The 12,902-nt window shown below is 37.5% G+C and overlaps 1 protein-coding gene across 1 annotated transcript in view; it reads left to right on the forward strand.

Annotated features, from left to right (window-relative positions):
* LOC124161372 overlaps positions 1 to 12,902 on the forward strand; it is a 495,044-nt gene that overhangs the window by 117,303 nt on the left and 364,839 nt on the right. The window lies entirely within an intron of this gene.

Raw genomic sequence — 12,902 nt, forward strand, 5'->3', positions numbered from 1 at the left:
CATTGAAACGCATCCATGTACTGTAAAATTTATTTTCAATTTCCTTCCACTTACTTTGGGGATGCCTAATTTCTTTGTTCCCCGTTTCACATAAGCGATCCTGGCGGCAGCGGGTATGCAAACACTTCTTAAAGAATCACTATCCATACCGTGTTGTATGTAAGAGACGTGGTCTACCATATTTCATGAACCCTCTTGGATCCTCTGTTGAGCATAAGAAAAAAATTGCCTCGAGACTTAAATCGTGTTTATGTGCTTATTGCCTAAAATTATGATTTATAATTAAAAAATTCAAATTTAATCGTTAATTTCGATGTTTCTATAGAGATAAGGAGGGAACTGAAGGTATGGATCGAGGGAGTACTTAGCGGAGAGGGGATGTTGAAAACAGCGTTTGTGGTTAGAATGTTTGGTAAACGAAGGAAAGGAAGAAAGAGACGAGGATTTTTTTGTTAGAATGAAAGAGAGAAGACCATATTATGAAGTTAAGAGAGAGGTCCATGGGGGAGGGGAGACTACCAGAATACTTCTAAAATAGTCCATGCAAATCTGCCTTAATCGGTAGAATACTTTCATAATGAAGTCATTTAGGTAGCCTAGTTACTAGAGCAAGTGGGATAAGAGTGGGTAGAGTTTAGAGTTCGTAAGTGGAAAGAGTAGGCCTTACAGTGAATTGAAGAGGGAATTACGTGAAGGAAGGGTAGTATCCCAGAATGCTTCTTAAGTACTCCATGGAAGCCTACCTAAATCGGGTAGGATACTTTAATAATAATTTCAATGTTTTTTCAAAGCCGTAATTTGGTATGAGTACCCATTACCGTCGTAACCATTACTTACAACTTAAAACAAGTGTCTTATGGAGATCTCTGCTTGAGAATTGCGAATATTTTTCACCTGGGATTTCCACTTAGACGAATTTCATGTTGGAGATAACTCTAGAAGAATAAAAATTTTTGATGAAAACACTTCATTTCCATTCCACGCAGAAAGATATCTCCGTTCTTGTATCCCGTCGTATGAATTCAGCCGAGGGAAAAAAATCAAAATGGAGAGTTAATATCCAGCTGTTGTGGATCTCACGAAGTTTCAATGCTGCACATATCTTTGTTACTACCTTGCCTCCAGTATTCCGGAAATTAAATTTCGGCGTGCCAGTCTTCCTTCTTTTAATTTTTATTCGATGTTGTACCATGTTTTATCTGCATTTTTTGACATGTTTTCGGGTAGATAGACCGAGAATTTTGTAGTCGTCAGAGACAGTCACTCTATGGCATTTAATTAAGTTCTTTATTGATCAAGTTCTCATTGAGAACAGAAATCAAAGGTTTTGTCTACCATCCCTGTATTTGGTGTTTTGATCATTAATTCCTTTACTTTTTCCGGAAGCTTTACAGTTCATTGGAGTGTCTTACTGGAAGATTTTAATATTTGTTAAGGTCACTGTTATAATTTGGAAGTAGTCAATTCTGCGTAGAAACTTAGTAGTTTAACATCGTAGGTCAGGGAAAAAAATCATAAGGAAATTATAATTAGAATATTTTTTAGTTTCCTTTATTCATGTTCCTTAATAATATCTTAATTTGTATTTGTTTGCGGAGATTTTTATGCAAATACCAATATTATAAATTCCTTGGATGAGCCATGAGCTATAATTTGGACAAATTCTACTATTTTAAATAATTTGACCACTGCGTACTCATTGTGGATTCTGAGATAGAATTTGAAAGTGAGGCAAGTCATACTATCCATATTTTTCCTCTCTGGTTTCCGGCTACGCAACTTTGTCATGCATTCTTTGTACATATACATCCATTCTCTTTCCATATTCAAGAGTGTACTTGTTAATTGTTTCGTGCACACTCTAACCGTCGTTTTTTCCAAAGTAAGAGTAGATTATGTTGTTTCTATAATTTATTCATCACGGCTACCGTATTCTGTATCTTCCTATAGTTCCTGTCATCGATTGAGAAGTTATTCCTGTCTGGATTCCTCATGTATTATCGACGTCATATTATTGACTGAAAAGTTTTCAATATTGTTCTTACCTCTTTTGTAATGCAAGTATAAACCCTGATCTTGCCAATTCTCGCAACCTTGTTTATCACTTGCCGAAGTAATTGTTTCTGATTTGTCATGCTCTTTACAGTTTTCAGGTGTTTGGGAATCAATTCTAAAACATGTAGTACCTAGTTCATGTAGTTAAATTCAGAGCTCAATGAAAGTTCCGGCGTTTTTGTCATGAAAAATATTAGTGAAGACCATCGTTTGTATACCATGTCGGTTTCTACATATCTTCCAGTATTTTTATGAACTTCTCTTCCGTCTTAATCTGTGGTAAACGTAGATCTAGGGCAAAATTTTCCCAAGGAAACTGACTGATAATCTGTCTATCCTTTTTTCCCCTCCATTTTTTTCTACCGGGAATAAGTTAACTCTGGTGAATATGGAATTGAATTTCCGCGGATTTGCCTCCAATCCAAGATCAAAAAACGTGAGGTATCAGTCTCTATCTGGGTTAAACTCGAATTCTTCCATCTCGAGTGTCTCGCAGTCACGGAGGCAAGTGAACAATATCCATAGACTGGAGACAAGGGAGGCAAAAGATGACGATGGAGAAAAAGAAAAGGAAACATTGAGCTCCGAAGTGAATCCTTTCTCCGTGTGTTCGGAACGGGGGGACTAGATGTTCTGCGAGGGATCATCGGAGCGAAAACGAACAAAGGAAGGTGATTGACGGCGAGAGAAGTGGTTCGGGTCTGTTCCTTCGACAATCGATTCCCCATTGTTGTCTCCGACCGAACTATAGATATATCGAAAAGGGAACAACGGCTCATTCCTTCAGTAAAGGCGAGTTTTCCTCACGGTGAGGACGTTCTTATTATCCATTTTTCCTCATGCTGAAAAATATTCCTCTTTTTGTCCTAGGGATAGTGTTTCTAGGTCAAATATTCTCAGAAAATCTCCGCCCGTGGAGTCTAATTTAAAAGGAATATTTTACGCAACAACGTATATTAGCTCGAATATAGGTGGCAAAAAATATTTAAAAATCTAAGATTGGAAACAATATTCAACGATGCTCTTTTTTCAGGTGGAGTGCGAAATGATAGTACTTATAACAGGGGAGTGTGTCATCATCAGGACCATGGTCATCATAATGAATTGTGCTGAAAATTTTTGGGGAATTTACCAAATGTATGCAGCAGAATATCCGTGTATTTTTTGTTTAGGAGTTTTGAAAATACATAGGTTCCGGTCGTTCTTTTCCTTATGCTCAAGTTCATCGTCTTAATGAGGTTACATTAATGATAAAAAGTAGGTTTTACTGAAAATTGTGATTGAATTAGTATATTTTTTCATTTTTTTAATTGAGTATTTTTATGTTTTTTTATAACTCTCCACATTGCAATTGCCGTCGTTCAAGGAAGCTGTACTTAGCGCTATCAAAATCGTGCCCAGGACAGGACATTCATTGTTTCTCCAAATTAGGAGACATTTATACCGTGGTCAGAAGTTACTAATAAAACGGATTCTCTTAAAAAAATTCCTTATATCATAATAGTCACAACTTTACTCATTATTAACATGTATAACATCAACTCGGTTGATTAATTTCATTACGCTGAATATATATGCTTTTTATCATATTCAATGATTGCTTTCAAAATATTCTCGTAAAGAATGAAATCTAGAGAATAGCGACTTAATAATATTGCTGCATAATGCTTTACTTATCTACACGTCTTAACTTTTCAGGCGTCTTAAAAATGACCTTAATCGCGGAAACAAGGGCCACTACGACCCTGTGCGAACATTCACGTGGGAAATAACGCTTTATAAACCTCTCGAGTCGGAACCATAAGACGTGAAAACTTCAATAAGCTATCTTTACACCGTAATAATTAGATTTGCTTCCATATTGAAAGCGTTTATGCGATGCAGAAATTTTAAAGATAAAAGTGACAACGTAAAACTTTTTATTTCACATTAAACTGGTGATGCGTAAATATTTGTAACATTATTTGGGACATTTTCATCATAAAACAATCCTCGGTGATTTATGATTCGTGAAATTGATTTTGACAGGTTGTGTTAATTGACAGGACTAATTAATGTGTATGATCGTTTTAAATCTTTTCTCCCTATCGACTTTCAAAATGCCCCTTTGTATAGTGAATACATATTTTTATAAAACTCTTATAATCTTATTTATTAGATTTGTGATTTTATCATATAATGTTTTACGCCTTTCAATTTTCAAAATTCACGATACATTGTGCATACGGAATTTTTTCCAATTGTAAAATCAAGGACAGACTGCTTCTGCTGATATATGGAGCGAGGAGTACATATTATAAGCTTTGCTATTTCATTTTAGAGCCCTGAGGTTTATACGTATTCCATTCTGTTGAAAAATACAGTCATTTTAACGATATTTGTGTCCAAAAAGTTAAACTGTTGCTATTTACCGGCAAAGTAGACGACCACAATTCTTCGACGTTGGGCACAATTCTGCATAACTACGTAGCTTGGGAGTTATTTACGTTGTCATCAGACTTGGTCTAACCGTAAAAAAATTCTTATGCTAGTCACTATTTTTTGGAGATTTTCAGGGTGGAGTTAATTTGGATTCATTTGAGTTCAGCATTCTTTCGGGCTGCATCCGCGTCCGTTGTCGAAGAACCACAACAGTTTCGCCAGCTCTCCTGCCAGCGCCCTCAGGTGAAGGATGAAGTGAAGCTTTTAGTCCTCTCTTATAAAGTCAATTTTTGGCGCCAATTCGGTGGATTTCTTTCGACCAATCAGGGAACGTCCTCGTATTTGCGTCGAATATACCTTTTCTACGCGCTGTGCAAAGGATAGCCATCCTCCCTGTTAAAGTTCGCTGGTCTTTTGACTATCTCAATGGCCTCTCTTATTATTCTCGGGAAGTACTTGTCTTCTCTCAGACAAGTACTTCAAGAATGCTGAACTCAAGTAATCACCGCGGAAACCTGCGTACGAACATTGGATTCATTTATTTATTAAAAATCGAATATTTACTTATTTATAAAGATACTGCGTAAGTATAAAATAGTTTTAGGCTTGATGAGGTGGAAATACCGTATATTTATGATAAGATATTAACTAAAAATGGTAATTTTCATAATTAATATGTAATTCCACTACCGACAATGGTTTTGACACTATGTCATTTTCAAGATGACAGTGTGTAGAAAATGATAGATAATAATGTCGAAACCATGGTCGGCAGTGGAGTTATATGAGGAGATGAAACGCCAAGGGGTAGAAGTGATTTTTTTAAACAGAGATAGATACAGAAATTGATAAAAGAAATGAAAACTTGGTAGTCCAGTTGTACGAGTGAGTCCTGTTCTATAATGATATTGATTGGATAATCAAAGGCACTACTAATTATCAAGTTGATTTTTTAGTTATCTTAACCCAACTTTTAACAATCTGCCATTGTTTAGAAAAAAAGATCAATTGCACCCAATTTGGCTTATCACCTCCTAATATATTAAAACGTGAAAATGCCTATCTGTTCTTTATATTTTATCATGGATGCTGCGCAAGAATTCAAAATGGCTGGGTGGAAATTGACGTCACTATATTGTACACTCCCTTGGGAATAAACAGCGAAGAGGAGTGGTTAGGGAGGACGCCAGGCTTCTTCTTGAGGACGTCCCTTGAGATGTAACCGAGATGCTTCCGGAAGGACACGTACCGTGAGAGAGTCGAGTAATACTTTCTCCGAAAGTCAGACCTACCTCCCAGGGTGGATCGCTAGGTTCGAGGGAATTGGAGGGAAATGTGAAATTGGTGCTGAAGGAGCTTCGTTCTTTTCTTGGGTTTAGTGTCTCAAGAGGGATCCAGTTGGTGCTTTGGGTGGTGGCGTACCTATCCCAATCCCGTGGAAACTTTGGAGTGGATTGGAAAGTCTTGGCTAAGTGCTAAAAGGGAGGTTCAAGAATATCGGTGCAAAGAACTCTGTGGAAATACTGATGAGATCGCTTCCTGTAGGAACCCGAGCGAGCCTGACAGTTTGGACTCGAACCTACTACAGTAGTATCTCGGAAATCCCGGCAGATATCGGACCAGTGCAGCCGGATTATTGATACATCACAAATAATGACGCAATTAAACGGCAGAAGCTATGTTTTATTGTATGCATAAATGCAGCCGCGTAGATAGGAATTACGGCTTGGGGGGGTTTAGGAGAAACTAATACTGGGGGATATGCAATAAGGGAGGTGTGGGTGCCCTCCCCCATAAATTTTTTAAGATAAATGGTTCAAAATGGTGAGTTTTACGGTTTTCTGAGGGATATTTTATTAATATTTACACTATTCTATAAGTAATATTTATTCAATGAAGTAAAAAGGATAAAATTTTAAAATTTCTCTGAGTTCTAGGGCGGGTTTTATCCTCCAAAATCCCCCCCTCGCTGCGCCACTGCATAGATGTCTATAATATATTGTACCTATTATGCACTCACTACACTATAGCATTCACGCAATTTAAGTGTTAACGTAAAGTTAAATTACAATAAAGAAAAAATAAACTTACATTACAGTACTGAATTTTTTCGTATCAATAGACCGCATTATTAGATTGACGTGGAAGGCACAATAGTTGGTGCATGTCTCCCCTCTGAGTAAGCACCACTTCCCTTATTTTCTGCGCTCTCGTATCAATGCTTTTTATGGAAATTTGTTTTCTATACGAATCACGTTATCTCGTTTCCATAAAAAACGATTTGATGTAAATTATCTGTATTTATCAATAGGATCATTGAACTATTTTTTTCTATTTCGTACCTACTCTTAGCACCCTGTCGATTCACCTGTCGATATAGTATATATTGCGTGCTTTTAGACTGCTCCTGGTTTGCTAAATATCTTCCACTCTTTCAAAAAGACAAAGTTCCATTCGTTTAGCGGTATACGTGAAGGGAATCGGAAAGTCTGAAAAGGAAGGGAAATTGAAAAATAAAGTGGAAGATGTATCTGCTGAATGATATTTGCATAAAACCTTTTTATTGTATCTTCTGGGAGTACCAGCCTCTTACTCAGGTAATTGTTTGCCAAAAAGACTTTTCTCCTTTAATTTCCTGGATATTTTTGGAGCGAGATTTTATTTACCCTTTTCAATAGAAGGCAGTGAGAAATATGATGCTTGCCAAAGTAAATATTGGTATAAACCCCCTTTCAGTTATGCTGCTTTTATTGTTTCCCTCTTCTCAAGTGAAAGTTGAAATGTATTTATTCGCAACCGATTCAAACAGCTTGTATACTGTTTACCCGTCGTTATGTGTAGCGCTCTGATGAGATTATTTGAACGTTTATTAATCATGTTTGCCAAGTTCTTTTGAGAACCGCAAGTTTTCTCACAAAGAAACACAAATTTACAAAAATAGCGCCGGATACTGATTGCCTAACAGGCTTTATTACCATATTTCCAATTCATCAGGAAGAATCCGGAAAGTTTAATAATTAGGTGGTGCGAGAGAATTGTTTATTTTATACACATTCGTTATTGTACATGAATATTTCTCGAGGCGAAGTTACTAAATTTAGAGGTCAATAATGACACACGACCAGTGGGACAGTCTGCATATTGTTGAAGGTGCACTTAACACAGTCACTGAATTTGAATATTTTATACCAAATTTACTTTCGGGTTTGTTGTTGTCTGTTACATGAAGCTTCTGTAAAAAATATTCTAGAGGTCAAAGGAATAATCTGAAGATTATTTAATCACTCATTAGTAATTGCTGCGATTGATCAAAGCTATAAATATGAGAGAAGAAGGCAAGATTTCCATACTTCAAAGGCCAATTCTTATATCTTACCTCTGCACTTGATTAGAGACTTTCACATTAATTGTCCTTAAAAAAAGGTATGTTATCTTAACTTTAAAATTATCATTGTACAATTTTTATAAATACGGCTGAGCATTGATTAAGATGTAGGTAATAAACCAAGTTAATAACGAGGTCGTGCACTAATAAAAGTTGGTGACGAGAGAAGTCTTCTAAAAACCTCAAGATTTAGATGGGACGCCTCAGTCGGCCAAGTCATGAGGCATGATGACTTGCTAGTCCGGTCAATGAACGTCAAAAATCCCCGAATAGAAGGAAAAAGTCGTTTAGTCGCAAAGTTTTTTCTCATTAGCGCGGCCTAGCTTCATAAACTCACTAAAACCATGGGGAATGGCAGAGGATCTGGAAGCCCCCCCTAAAAGTTTCGTTTGTACGTTTTTCAGGATCATCTAGAAGCCGTGACATTTAGCGGATCAAAGCAAGGAGAAAATATGAACTATTTAAAATAAACCACAGAAAACGTCCTCTAAATATTTTTGTTCAAGCTGTAGTTAACGAGTTACAGGCGTTATAATAAAAAAACCGCATTTCGACGGCTTCAAATGGACGTTTTAATTTAAATTAACTTCGATATAGCAGCAAAATTTGTAATTTATTGAAAAGATATCTTGTATGATATTAGGCACGATGTGGTGGAAGTTCGTAATATTGTTGAAATGACACATTGCAATATTTCCACTTATAGATTTATTTTACACTACGCGTTTCGTCGTTACTGCGACATTTTCAAGTGTGGACACTTGAAAATGTCGCAGTAACGACGAAACGCGTAGTGTAAAATAAATCTATAAGTGGAAATATTGCAATGTGTCATTTCAACAATATTATTGAAAAGAAGTAACTACTGTAAGTTTTTACTGTGCTCTTCGCGAATTTGGATGATCCTGGATCGTATCCAGTTGATTCAGTTTTCGTCTTAACTTCTCTTTTCCTTACATCTCCCGCATTCTTTTGGCTTAATGCGATTTCGGGTCTGGCGATGAGTGCGGGACCCTTATTGCTTCCCTATCTGCTTCCTAGGATCCGTCGCCCGGCCCAGCATCCGCAACCGACTGACCATGAGTCCAATCCGCAATCACTCTTTCGCATCACGTGCGTCGCTAAGCGCCGAGGGAATTCCCCCGTCTGCCCCGGACCCTCCTATCCCCTTGCGCCATTGTCCCGCACCTGATCGCCCGTGGGGACTTCAAAGGCGCACCTGGCCTCAGCGACGGAAGTCTCAGAACACAAACACACTCGCACCACCGGCAGAATGACGATCATAACCAGTCTCGTGGGCCCTGACGATTTCTGAATTTTTTCATTCTATTTTTAAGGTCGTGGACGTCAGTGGCGCAGCGAGGGGGTGGTTTTGGGGGATATCCCCCCCCAGAGCTCAGAGAATTTTTAAAAGTTTAATCCATTTTACCTAATTGGATTGATATTACTAATAGAATAGTGTAAGGATGAATAAAATAGCCCTCAGAAAGCCGTAAAACTCACTATTTTGAACCATATCTCTTTAAAATTCCGCAATTTATTAATTTCAACCTACCGCTTATTCTGGTGGGTATACTATACACCACACACCCCGGTATTAGTTGCACGTAAACCCCTCCCAGCCTTAATTCCTAGCCGCGCCCCTGGTGGACGTTGAGGAAGAGGGTCGGGATTAGACAAGAGGCGCTCGAGACGTGGTTGTGTTAGAGAATGGAGAAGGTGAAGTGGACGGAGAGGTGGAAGAAGTGCTGGACATGGTGGGTGAGGAAAGGCAACTTTAAAATGAGATACGGAGGAGACAGATGGTATGGATGAAGCGGGTACTTAGCGGGGAGGGGATTAGAAGGTAGAATGTTGGGTAAAAGAGGTAGAGAAAAGAAGAGAATAGGATTTATAGATAGAATGAAAGGGAGTGGGCCTTATTGTGAATTGAAGGTGGAAGGAAGTCAATGATGGGAGCAAAGACTGCCGGAAAAATTCGGGACTCCTTCAAGCAAATCCACCTTAACCGGTCGCAGGTAGTGATGAAAAAATTTCGGTCACAATCGATTTTTCGAGCAATCGATTTTTAATCCGATTGGAAAACTCGACTTTTCAACTATAATCGAAATTTTGAACTTAAAGATTAATTAATCGAAAAAAATCTATGGTTATTTAAAAAACAGTATGTATACATGTATGATTTTACACTTTCCTGGCGAACAGGATATTTAAACTTTTCTCGGGTTTTCATGCGGGTAAGATATTCGAAGAGCGGGTCAGATATTTGGCGCTCATCGGATATCTTACCCGCGCGGAAACTCGAGAAAAGTTTTAAAAGTGTGCATACATTTTTCTATTATTCAATCGAAAAACATTCAAAATGCTCATTTGATCCGTAGATTAAAATATCGCATAAAATCTGCTTAAAATACATGCTTGAATTTTTAGCGGTAATAATTTACAAATAAACGCACTTAATAGTTTAGGATCACCGCTTGTAACCATTCTGATTCGAGGGTCCTAGAGTATTCGAAATAGATAACCCATTATTGCTCATCTTCTGAAGCAATGTTGGTTCAGTTGATTGGATGTCAACATGTGAACTTGAATTGTGTGAGCTTCAGCCGTTGTTTTCTAACTTCGGAAGAGTTTTTATCGATGGTATGTCATATTCAAGCATTTAAATAACAGCAATCCTTAGTATGTGGTTAAAGTACATGTAATTATCGTTAGTTTCGTATAATTGAACCTCTGAATAAACGTTAGTTTCGTGCATCAGTTTCTAGGTAAGCGTAAACGTGTTCTTGGGGTAGAACGGCTGGGACGGAACGGGGAAGTAAGAAAAATGAAAAAAAGAATGATGGGTTGGGAAAAGACAACTCTATGTTTACACTGCAGCGATTTTAATTAAAATCAGTTGAAGGCTGAGTCGCTTGTGCCATTTGTATGAAGTTGGTTCACAGCTCGTGTGCAGGAGTGGATAGCGAAACAGATGATTCTGTATTTGTGACTGAATGTTGTAATTAGGCTTCAAAAAAGACAAAGAAAAGGTGTACTGCACTTAAAAATTCATTGAAATAAAAGGACAAGAACATAAAAGTTCCGTTTTTCTTTCCGTCTTTCTACATATTTAATTTGTTTTGCATTACGAATGCTACGTATTTCATTTTCGCACTACCCCAAATCCATGCCTGGGGAAGAACGGGGAAAATTACATACCTTTTTGATTTTGGGAAAAATATATGATTACGATTTTTCCCACTGTATTATTGTATTTTTTTGTTCAATACATTTCAAAAGGTCAATTAAAAATGTGAGGCAATTTTCTTAAATCGTTCTGTGCTTTTTTTTTTAAATGTTTTGAACTTGATACCCCATTCTGCCCCGAGTTCCCCCGTTAGAAGTAAAATAGATGGTCATTGAAAAAATGATGTTAACTTTCCTTCATTGAAAAATATGCTTTCCGTGAAGATTATTTTTTTTAATTTTTTTGCTGGTAGAAAACAGATTACTTTAGATTTTGACTCCGTTTCCGCCTAGCGTAGCTATTTGGCTACTGGTCATTCCGAGAAAGCTCTGTGATGAATGCATCGACAAAATATTTAGAAGGATTACATAAAACGGCCGAAGGAGCTTAGCACCTAAATATCTTCAAAAACGCCAGCAGACATTTTTCTGAGCGGAAATGGGTAAACTGAAGACGAATTCCGAGAAATTACCCTCTACTCCTCAATTTATACGCGGTATCCAGTAGCCGGTTCAATTTCTCAGAGATTCAGGTGTGGAGGAAAAAAGTTACGCCCTTTTTTTTTGCGATACATCTGGATACAGTCGTGTAGGTGGTCAGTGCCCACTTGTTTCGCTAATGCAACCGCAAATAAAAAAAAGACTCCGTAAGCAGCGATCTTCGCTCGAGATGATAACCACAAAATGATGGGAGTTTTTTGGAGCAACCATGAACATTACCGAGAGAGAAAGAGCTACTGTTTTTCCGCAAACGCAGTAAATGTATCCTTGGAGCCTGGTGAGGTTCTGTCGGCTATCATTACGAACGCTACCGAGAACATCTGAATTTTTTCACCTCGAATCGGATTAAGAATCTCGGTTTCGATGTTCTCTTTTTACGTCTATCTTGGCCACAATGAGGAGAAGTGAAAACGATTTTGAAACCTCGTGTGCAAACCCCAAAGATTAGGTAGACATCCTTGACGTATCTGCGACAATGTAGGCCGGTACTAAAAAGTTTCCGCCGCTAGAAATTGGTAAATCCGTTTTTGTTGGTTGCTGTTAGTTTTATCATTCATTCTACTGATGCACGTGCAAACTTGTGTTTTAAACCCCATCTTTTGGAGCCGTGAATGTATCGTGAAATCGTGTGAAAATTTATGGACACAAGGTGGCAAATAGCTCCTACTATAGCAATAACATGATTTCACGCTCTATCGAGAAATCCACGCAGTTTTCTTTCGGACAAAAATTCCGCAAAAATGAGGCGATCTTTAGAAAGGAGCTATCTCCCCCTATCCTGAATGTGTGAAATTAACACTCCTTGCCAAAGTTTGGGGTGAGCCCTACCCTAAGCAACCTTTGGGTTCAAACAAGTAGTGATTTGTTTTCGCCATTACTTGTATGTTCTATATTCTTTCTTCTACTTCTGGCCATCAATTAATATTCAATTTTATTTGGATTTTTCAATTAAATTATCCTTGGGAAAAGGTTTACATTACGGAAAAACAAAGTTGAATTGTAATCAGTCTCATGTATACCAACCGCATGTAATGATTTTGCTGAGGTGTATTTGAATGCCACTCAGTAATAATGCTTCATTTTTTCTGCGCTGTTCAATAAGTATGCTAAATAATATAGTAGAATAGTCGTTCCAGCTAACGAAAAGAATTCACCCTAACCTTGATATTCCAATAGTAGTGGCCCAGGAATGATTTTTCTATCTTCATACAATTTTTCTATTTATTTCAAGCCTTCAGATATGAAAATAAATGAAACTTGATATTTTTTCGTGCTAAATGTATAGCATTTAGAGTTTAATTACTATCCCTAC

Source organism: Ischnura elegans, chromosome 6, assembly GCF_921293095.1.
Source record: "Ischnura elegans chromosome 6, ioIscEleg1.1, whole genome shotgun sequence".
NCBI lineage: Eukaryota > Metazoa > Arthropoda > Insecta > Odonata > Coenagrionidae > Ischnura > Ischnura elegans.